This window comes from Camelus bactrianus, chromosome 34, assembly GCF_048773025.1.
Source record: "Camelus bactrianus isolate YW-2024 breed Bactrian camel chromosome 34, ASM4877302v1, whole genome shotgun sequence".
Taxonomy (NCBI): Eukaryota; Metazoa; Chordata; class Mammalia; order Artiodactyla; family Camelidae; genus Camelus; species Camelus bactrianus.
Genome location: NC_133572.1, coordinates 10,215,498 through 10,226,381, shown reverse-complemented (window position 1 = coordinate 10,226,381; position 10,884 = coordinate 10,215,498).

Genomic DNA, 10,884 nt, shown 5'->3' with positions numbered 1-10,884 from the left:
TAGAAGACATTAGAACTGCCTCTATATAGGAAAACCGCAAACCCAAAGCAATACTACATTGCTGGAGAGATGCAGAAGTTAGTGCCGCCGTCAAGGACTTGAAAGATGCAAATATGGTGATTCTCACCACATCCCCATTTAACACTCCCATTTGGGCTGCAAAAGATAGATATCAATATTTTTAAAAATTAACAAAACACAAAGGAATATGGCAAGAAAAGAAAGGAGGGATAAAAGAGCTATGACTAACAGAAAACATATCTGCATTCCCGTTAGGATAGCTATTATCCAGAAAAAAAGAGAGAGGGGGAGAGGAAGACAGAAAGAGAGAGAGAGAGTGACCAAGTGTTGATGGGAACGTGGAGAAATTTAAACCTTTGCACACTGTTGGTAGGAAGGCAAAATGGTGCAGCTGCTAGAGAAAACTGTATGGAGGTTCCTCAAAAAACTAAAAATAGAACTAGTATATAATCCAGGAATCTATTTCTGAATATTTATCTCAAAGAATTAAAATCAGGCTCTTAAAGAGACATGAGGACTTCCATGTTCATTGTAGCTTTATTCACAATAGCCAAGATGGGAAAACAACCCAAATGTCCACCATTAGATGAATGGATAAGGAAAATGTGGTATATACATACAAAGGAACCCTGTTCAGCCTCAAAAGATGGGGAAATTCTGCAACATGCTACAGCACCGATGAACATTGAGGACATTATGCTAAGTGAAATAAGCCAGTAACATAAGGACAAATACAGCGTGATTCCATGCTGACGAGGTACCTAATATAGTCAAACACATAAAATCAAAGAATGGAATGGTGATTATCAGGAGCTGAGGGGAGAAGAAATAATAAGTTACTAATCAGCATAAAGCTTCAGTTAAACAAGATGCACATGCCCTAAAAGATCTGCTGACCAGCACTGCACCTAGTCAACGACAATGCATCGTACATTTAAAAGTCTGTTGAGAAGGTAGATCTCATGTTAAGTGTTCTTACCAAAAGAAGGAAAAAATGTTAAAGAAAGCTAAAAACCATATTAATCAATTCCAGCATTTGGACTTATTTAGATTCTGATTCAATAAACAAATGGAAAAAATAGGGTAACTTAGAACACTGAGAATATTTGAAAATATTAAGAAATTAATATTAATATTAATTAAGAAATCATGAATTTTTCAGTGTAATAAGGACATGGTGGTTATGTTTTTTAAAATAATTCTGATCTTTTGGATATCCACACAGAAATACCAATGGATAAAATGCCACAATATCTAGTATTGGCTTCAAAATAACTTAGGGTGAAAGGAAGAGGTGAGAGCTTAGATCAGTCATATTTGGCTGTGAGCTGATAAATGCTGAAGCCGAGATTGGGTGTGTAGAAGCTTGTTAGAGCATCTCACTATTTTTGTGTATGTTTGATATTCCATACTAAAAACTTTTGTTAAACTATGTTATAAATGCTATCAGTCTGTCTGTGACATATGCAATTAGTTGGTCAACAGATGCTTCTTGACAATCCAGTTTTTCCATATAATGTTTGGAAAATCCACTGTCAAAACTAAGGGAAAAAATAAGAGAAAAACAATTGAATGTATGATTGCCCCAGAGAAAGAAATTTCAGATTTTTAAAACTATAGTTAAACAATCTGCCCCAAATCTAAGACAAAGGACTCACATCTTCTAACCCCCACCTTCCTATTGGCTGTGCTGCCTTAGGATGAACCCAAGTTAATAAAGATCAAATATTGTACGCACATGCTAAATTTCTGTCTTGACTTTCAAGATATATAATAACTCTGTCTTCAGTAGCTGATGCAAGAAAAGCATATGTTCGCGGAAAATCCTAGACTACCAGTGTCTTCCTTGAGTTTTATTCTTTATCCCTAAAAAATATTAGCTCCTATGAACAGCTGAATTGGATATGGAGGAGGTTTAAACAAGTGGAAACAAGCACTCCTCTCACCCCTACGTGTGCCAATCACAAGTAGAATTACTTCTGTGCAAAACTAGTTAGGTAGGTTAAAGACATGGTAGCTAGAAATGTAACAGGAAAAATAAAAATGAAGAAGTGAGGGAGGGAGGAAGAAGGAAGGAAGGAAGGGAAGAAGGAAGGGAAGAAGGAAGGAAGGGGAAAAGTTGACCCTTCTCAGCAGAATGCAGTACATTTCAATTTAGTAAGTTTGGTGCAGCTGCTCTCATAAACCCATGACGAGTGGAGCCAACTGTCCATTAAAGATTTACCAGCCATTCCTAATCTTCACTGTGCAGAGTGTCCTTTGGAGGTTTCCCTGTACTAGTTGGTGAGGATTGCTCTTCCTTTCAAAGTCATTTATGGTCACTGAGGAATCTGAGCTGTAAGAAATGGACTGTTGGTCATATAACCAAAATTTTACATGTGATTACGAACTTTGTCAGATCTCAAGTTGTCCCAAAGCACTCTAATTGGACCTTAAATGTGCAGAAAAAAATTGTTTTTAACCAACTATCTGAAAAGTCAGATAAATGGCATCTTAAAACCAGATTACCTCCTTAAATAAGGGATGTTTACTTGGGAACAGTAGCCTTTCCCTCTTAACCCCACAATCTCCAACTTCACAAAGATGCATCCAAGACTAAGACAGTACTTCCATTCTTCTGAGATAACTGAACTAGCAAAATCTAGAAAACACCAGTAACCCTCTGAAATGTCAGAATAGCCTGGTTCAAATGGTTCAACTATCCATGTTCACATTACTTATTTCAAAGATGTGTACTGACTGCTGATATGCCCAGTATGGTACCTGGTAACACACAGGTGATGGGAAAGGGGAGACTCTGTATGGAGCAGGTGGTCTAGGGAAGAATCAAGGGGTAGGTCTCACCTAAACCCTGAAAGATGAGTGTGACTTAACCAACCTAGGGAGGGACACTTGGCAGCCTCCTCAAATGACTATACTGAGATAGGAAGTCCTTGGAGACCTAGAATTACTTTTACAAGGTCTCTTAGAAGGGGCCACATGCTCTTCTCTCTGTCTACTCTTATTCTAGGATTAGTTTCAAAGAGAGTAGAGACTAGAATCCTGGGATGATCTGGGGAGTCCAAAAGAGCTCTCAGTTCTTATGTCAGTCTGGGAAACAGCATATGTATTCGTTCAGTCAGCCAATCAACAAACATTCATAGTGATCCGCGTTGTGTGCCAGGTATACCTTTACAGCGCTGTTTGTTTATACCACAAAAGCAAGGCAGCAATAGAGCAGACTGGCTTCATGGGGTGTCTGGGACGGCGGGCCCAAGATAACCCCAAGTCTCCAGCACCCCCTCTTCCTCACCTTTCAGGAGACAGAAGTTGTGGCTCTGAAAGAGAGGCCAGAGAGGGAGAGGGAGAACGAACGAGTGCCCCCAAATGGGCTTTGTGGTCATGATGAGGGGCCACAGAAGCACAAAACAGCATGGAGGACCAAATGGGAGATTTGTCTGACTCAGGAGAGACCAGTGCAGGACAGGTGAAGACCAAGGAGTAAGGACTGTCTTTCACTATTGCTATGAGACTATGAACACCTCCCGGCTTAGATTAACCCCAGGAAAAAGGAGAAACCATGACTTGATGGAGTTTAAACTAGAAATAGAGAAAACACAGAACTGACTTAGATTGTGTTGTTTGTAACCAGAAAGTGATGGTGTCTCTGAATGTGTATTTAGTGGAATTATATAAAGTTTTATTTTTCACACAACTAAGACACTTGAAAATACTGCAGCCTGTACACAAGCTCTGTGTGTGTGTATGTGTGTTTGTGTGTATGTATGTGTGTGTGTATCTGTAACATAAGCAAATGTACTTGAATAATATTCAGAATAGCCACCTTGGGAGGTTCTATTTATGGTGTTGTCATTTTTCAACTCTTTCATAAGCCGTCAGCATCATTTTTATACAAGAAAATCAATTCCATTAGTTTATATTGACGCTCCATGTTTGATTACCAATTGTAAAAGAAAAAAGCAGGAAAAAAAAAAAAAAGAGGGAATAAAAAGATCCACTTAAATCATGGTTTTATTCACCGAACTTGGCACTTGCAAGTTTCTGGCAGTTTCCAAAAATCAACGGACACACGTCTATTATTAGCTCTGAGGATACTCAAAGAGTACAAGCAATCTCAAGGATGCTTTAAGCAGTAGCTACTGTGTTTCAGTATGTATATTCCCAAGGTGACTGTTTTGAATGAAAACATTCATTTGACCGTATTAGTAACATGGTATCTGTGGAAGACAAGAATCAACCCCAAAACCAGCCACATCACTTTATGGTCCTGAATATTGAGGGCTGTGATGAGAATTTCAACTTTGACTTAACGGTCATTTTTCCTTGAAATCGCATGTTCTCTGTCACTGTCTCGGTCTCCTCGATGCCTTCAATCTCTCCACACTTTAGAAAGAGCTCTCTCCAGGCAGCTACAACATCAGTGTCGTCACGCAAGAAGAGAGGGGAGTTTGAGAGAGTCTGGGTCACGTTTCCTCCACTGTCTCTCAAACAGGTATCTTTGCATTTTTACAAGCATTACTCTTAATCTCATTTTTCATTCCCATCTTGCAATTTTATGCCTTCCTATTGATCTTAGTTCTGCTGCTTAGAGACACCAATGAGAAATGCTGAGAACATTCAATAAATAAAAAATATCCATCCACCCTGTGCGTGATTCCTCTTTAGAAAATTGTGCAGGTAAAATAGTGTTTTTTCTGCTCCCTGTTCGTTCTTGAGACCAAAGACTATGCCCTGAATGTGGAATTGGCTCCAGGGACTGGGAGAGGGTGTTCTAAATTTCAAATCTCAGTCCTGGTTCTGAAGCCCAGCATCACCTTAGAGAAGTTGCCTTCTATAATTATTGATTACCTCTCACACACTGGAATTGAAGTCACATCTACAAAGATCTCAGTTTAGATTTGTAGCATTTTTTTTTCCTGAATAAGAAATGCATTTATTTGCATTATTTCTATAAAAACAGTTGTTTATGAATGAGAAAACAGTCTTTTATTGCATGTATTTTGCCAATTTGTATTTAGCCAGGGATCTTGGAATATTGGTGTGTATTCCATTCAAACAATCCTTTGTTTTAGAGAATTTGCAATCAAAGACCAGCTAAGAGGTGAGTTTTTTGATCAAAATTATGCTCTTGATCTCTGTACTGTGGACAATTAAAGAAAATAGCATTGCACAGAATGGAAGGATTTCTGACCTAGGCATAGGAGATGTGGGTCCTAGTTTTTGCTCCCAGGCTGTGTGGATTTAATTTGCCTCCCTCAAGCTCTCTGTGAAAATGGAGGAGCTGAGAGCAGACCCCCACTACCACTAATACTTCCAGAGATTCCTGGACAAAGTATCAACGTATATTTTCATAAGCATCTGTTTGCACTTCTTGGCAACTTTATCTGTCTCTCCTCCCTCATTTCTAGGTTTCTTAAGAGCATTAAAAAAAGATTTTGTCCATGGAGAGCAGAATAATGAGGAGCAGAAGCTGAGAGGTTGCTCTGGGAAGCTATCTCAGTTAGACTGTTTGAAGTTCTAAGTGAACCAAAAAAGCCAACCTGACTTACATGAAGAAAACAGAAAACAACAGGCGTATGCCATTGAAAAGTCTAATTAAGGACTGAATTTGGACTGGAGTGTATTACCGCAAAACTTAAGAGGCTGAATCCCTGACTCCCAGCAGCTCAGAATGTGACTGTATTTGGAAACAGGGTCTTTACAGAGGGAAGTTAGGTTCCATGAGGTTCCATGGGGTGGGCCCTAGCCCAATCTGACTGGTCTTATAAGAAGAGGAAAGCTGGACACACCAGGACACTCACGCACAGAGGGACACTCACGCACAGAGGGACGACCGTGTGCCCGTGCGAAGAGGCAGCAAGACGGCGGCCAGCTGCGAACCAGCGAGAGAGACCGCAGAGGAGACCAGCGCTGACAGCGCCTCATCTTGGACTTTGAGCCTCCAGAACCGTGAGAAAACACATTTCTCTTGTTTGAGCCACCCAGTCTGGTGTTTTGTTAGGACAGCCCTTGCAGGGCTGGACATGTAATTTGCAGGGCCCAGTGATGAAAAATGGACACACGGTCCCCCTGGTTTAAAAAGCAAAACAAAAGTGCCACTAAAGATACTAAAACATGAGGCTTTTTACCTTCTTCTTGAGTCTTTCTCTCATGTATTCAAAACCCTTTCAATGACAAGGCTAGCGGTTAGAGCAAGCATCGATGCCTGGAACTCTGTCTTCCAAAATTTCTTTCCTGGACAGAGAATACACAGGGTTGACAGGTCCCTTGTGCAAACAGACTCCTGGCGGGTGACCTCATTGTCTTGGTTTTGCTGAAAGGCATGAAGGTGTCCAGCTGTCTGGGGTGACAGCAGCTGAAACTCAAGCTTAGAACTCACTAGCAGTAAATTAATCTTGATGACGAATTTGATCAGGGTAAGGTCTGAGCTTGAGGCTTGCTCAGAATCAGGGAATTCTCAGGGTCTGGCTTACAGAAACGTTACTCTAGCTTTCAGAGAAACTTCCGTCATAGAAAGTTGTTTGAAATTGAAGTTAGTGTTCTTGAAACATCACAGCGACAGTTTTTAAAGAAACATCACTGAATGGGAATTTTGACATCATCTAGCACAATTCCTTCTTTTTGGCATTTGAAGAAACTTTTTTTTCAGCTAGTGAGTGGCAAAGCTGGAACTAGTATCCAGATAATTCCTTCTTTTCTTTCCTCACGGAAAAAAACCACAAGAATAGGGAAAAGATGACTGGCACTCTTAAAGTTTTGGCATCTGCCACATTTGTCCTGGATGATGGGAAATTTGCCTTCACTTAATCCTGACCACTCCTCACTCTGTCCTCTCATGACAGAGATTAGAGAGAAACCGTCAAGATGCTGTGAACTTCGAGTGGCATATATTTCCAAGGTCTATGCAACAAAGCCAAAGTCTTACATCTTATTTTCCATCTCATTTTCCACAGCAGGTACCCTGGCTTTTCCAGTCTGACATTGAATTTTTTCTCATCTGTGGCCCATCTAAAAGGAAAGTTCCTGTCTAAATGATTTTCTCTCTCACACCCACTCCATTTCCCCAGAAAGTTAAGACATACCTCTAGAAAGCTAATGAACCCACATTTCTTTAAATTTCACAGCTCTCTCTGATGTTGGCCTCCCCTCCAAAGGCAGTCCTCCAGAGGTATGGAAGAGTTTCCACAGAACAGAAAACAATAAAGGTTTAGGTCATTGTAATAATGGAGAAACTGAAGAAAAGTAAAGAGTCACACAAAGACACTCTAGGGACATGACTGGGACTCATATGATCTTTTCCCCAGGCCACTAGACAGAATCTATATATTATTCAAAGAATAATCTTGCTGACTCTCTGATCCCTGTCCATAATTAGGTAGAGATTAGATTCTCCTTGAGAGAAGTGTGTGTGTGTGTGTGTGTCTTTGGTTCACAGCATTTAGCCCAAATAGTTTGCTGATTGTTTATAACGAATATGCTTCCTGAAAATTTAATAATCTCACTCTATCTGCCTCCCTTTTTCTCACTCACGTGTGTAAATGAGGACCTGCAAGGCTAGTCCCCTAGGTCACCACCATGAGTGATTTAGTTGTCAGCCTTTCTAGTAAAGCTGCCTACTTGGAGCTCAATTAACGCTAATTATTACAGGGACTCCATTACCCAAGTGAGGAAATGTCTCCCCTGATAAGGTCTATGCTACAGAAAAAGAATTTAAATTTGCCTGCTTCTGAACCAAACATCCAGATTCTCAGGGAGACTAACGTCTGACTCGTAAGCAGGGTAAGTACTAAGATTCAACACGGCAGAAGTGTGACCAGGTGGCACCAAGCCATGAAGACCCAGAGCGTCGGCAGGACTATCTCTGTACGTAAAGGAAGACTGGTTGCCATTGGCATCATGACGTAACACCGACGGGAAGCCCGTGCCATTGTGAAAGGAACAGCCCGGAAGGAAAGGCGTGGTGATCCTCCTTGTCCCCTGCTCTGCCGCTTCTCACTAAGTGCCCAGCCCCACCCGATCTGCCTCCAGCCCCCAGCTGGGTTCCTGCTGACATCACCTCTAGAGCAGAGTTTCTCAACTTCAACACTACTGACTTTTCAGACTGGACAATCTTTGGCAGAAGTGGCTGCTCTAAGCATTGCCGGATATTTTGCAGCATTCCTGGCCTCTACCCACTGGACGCCAGTAGCTCCCACTGGTTGTGACAACCAAGTATATCTCAGGACATTGCCATAAGCCCCCAGAGAAGAAGGGGGCAAAGCTGCCCTTGGTTGAGAACCACTCATCTAGGGTCATGGAAAGCGAGGCCAGGAAGAGGCCACTGGCTCTCAGAGGATGACTGTCAACTTCTTGGTGTCTCTGTACCTCACAGAATTCAGTGGGGAACTTTCTTTTACCTTATATCCACAAATACCCTGAAGTACATATGATCAAGTTTTTACTCCAAAAACTCCCCCAAGTTGAAAAAGGAATGATCTAGGGCATTAATTCCTCAACATCAACGTTGGAATTTTTCATACAGAACTTCCCCAAGAAGCAAAGTGAAACGGAAATAAAAAGAAAATACTGAATACGTAGAAGTTCAAATACAGACAAGTTGCACGAGACAGAGATATCGCACCTTAAAATCACTAAAGGCTAGTCACGCAATGGCTTGGCACCATTTAAGGGCTCATAAACTCTACAATTTCCCTTCTATTCTAAGTGACCTCATCCCATTGCTTCGTTTTCCAGCTCCACCTGTAGCTCCTTTCCTTCCCCGAAAAGCATGGAATTAAAAGTGAGAGTAGTGATGTCTAACTTTTATCTATGATTTACTAAGGGCCAGGCACTTTCTGAGCGCTTTTACTTATATTTGCTCATGTCAACCTCACAACAACTCTGTGGGATAAGTACTATTATTATTCCCATTTTACAGATGAGGAAACAGAGGCACTTAGAGATTAAGTAACTTTCCTGAAGTCACATAGTGAGTAAGTGGCAGAGTCAAAAGTCAGACTTGGGCTGGTCCCAGGGTCCGTGCTTGGTCCACAGTCCTAAGTGGACAATGAGCAGCAGCTATTAAATGGCGACAGAAGGTCTGCATACGTTTCCTAGGAAGTAAAGCCACAGCTGTCAATACTACAGACACCTGGTCGACTTCATCTCCTCCATGTCCCCTCTTCTCTTTCTGTTTTTCTGCTTTTTATCACCTCTCTTCTAGGAAGAAAGTAAAGCTTTGCTTCCTCACAGCATCTTGACTAGTCTCCGGTGAAGTCAAATGACTCAGGTATCATTTATCATGGGTTCTCAAATTTGGCTCAAGAACCATCTGAGGATGAATCACCAGTAGCAAGGATTAAAACTGCAGATTCCTCAGTCCTACCATAGATCGACTGAATTAAAAGTCTCAGTTGAGATAAAACTCATGTCAGAGCACAAGACTGTGCTCTCAACGAGCGCCTTAGATAATTCTGATGCATGCAAAGTCTGAGCTCCATTAGACTCCCATGACTGGTCGGAACAGCTCATTCGGTTGCAGTTCAGTTCTCAGCCAGAAGAGCCAACTTTGACCTTCTGTTCCTGCCCGTTCCTTATTTATTTAGTGCTCTTCCAAACTACAAACAGCTAGACACCATGGGGGCAGGGGGAAACAGTCTAGACAGATAAAGTCAAGCTTATTACCAAAACTGGAAAACTAATTTCAAGGGCATAATTTTGATTGAAAATGGGCAATATTGTTTTCTATTGGCATTTCTTGAATGAGTAAAGATGCCTAACTTATAATGAAGATATAGGATTAGTTTCCCAAAAAGTAAAACATCAGGGAGATTTACCCCAGTTCTTGCTTAACTCGTGTCTGTGTCTTAGGTCCAGAACCTGTAATCTGCTGTGTGCAGCATCTCGCAGGGTTACCTTGCAAATTTTTTTTTAAACAAAATACAGTCAGTGAAGGCTTGCAACGGGTTAGCCACAGTCAACTGACAAGAGTTGTGCCTTGGCCATGGGCACAGACTAGATGACTTCTTCAACACAACTCCTGAACTACCAAACCTCTCAGCAGCTTAGACTCACTCTCAACCAAGACAAAGCTCATAAAAGCCTTTGAATCTTAGTCGTTCGCATCCGACTGCGTCTCTGACCTAACGCCAATGCCAGAAGTACTATCTGATTTTTTTCTAAACTATAGAGGAACAGTGGTGCTATTGTGGAGAATACATAACCAGAACAAGGAGTCGGCTTCCTCCTCTGAGAAATACTCATGAGAGCCTGGTTCCCGGGGCTTGGACGTGAGCAGGCGCACCCGCCCAGCAGAGGAGCGCCGGTGTCGCTTTCCCAGCGGGAACTGTTGTGCTGGGGCTGCTCTTTAGTTCCAAGCAGGGTTTATTGTTTTCCCTGAGTGAAAATAAAATAGTCTTTGATGGAATGGAATTAGAGAAACGAGACTTCGTTTGGGAGCTTAACGGAACCTGTTCAGAGGGGAGATTTCTCGGTTTCCATACTCTCTGTTTCAGACCCTGGTTCCAGAACACATGGCACAGATCATCTTGCACCTTGTCCGCTCGGCCGGACGACTGCAGCCGTGCGGTTGACGGTGCAAAGTCACTGCTTCTGACCTTTGCACAGCAATCTAGGCTTCAACTCCTCACCAGTATAGGAACTCATTTCATTTGTGCTCTCCTTCCCTTATAAAACCCTAAGAATTAATGAAGTATCTGGAGCACTCTTCTTTTAAGAAGTTCCACTTTCCAAGGCTTTTTTTTTTTTCAGGTGAAGCTTTCAGCAGCTGTGCACCATTTCCCCACCCTGACAATCGCAAAGGGAGAGCTCATGCGGTTAAATAAATTTTCATTAACTCTGAGTAGGTAATAGAATAGATTGTAA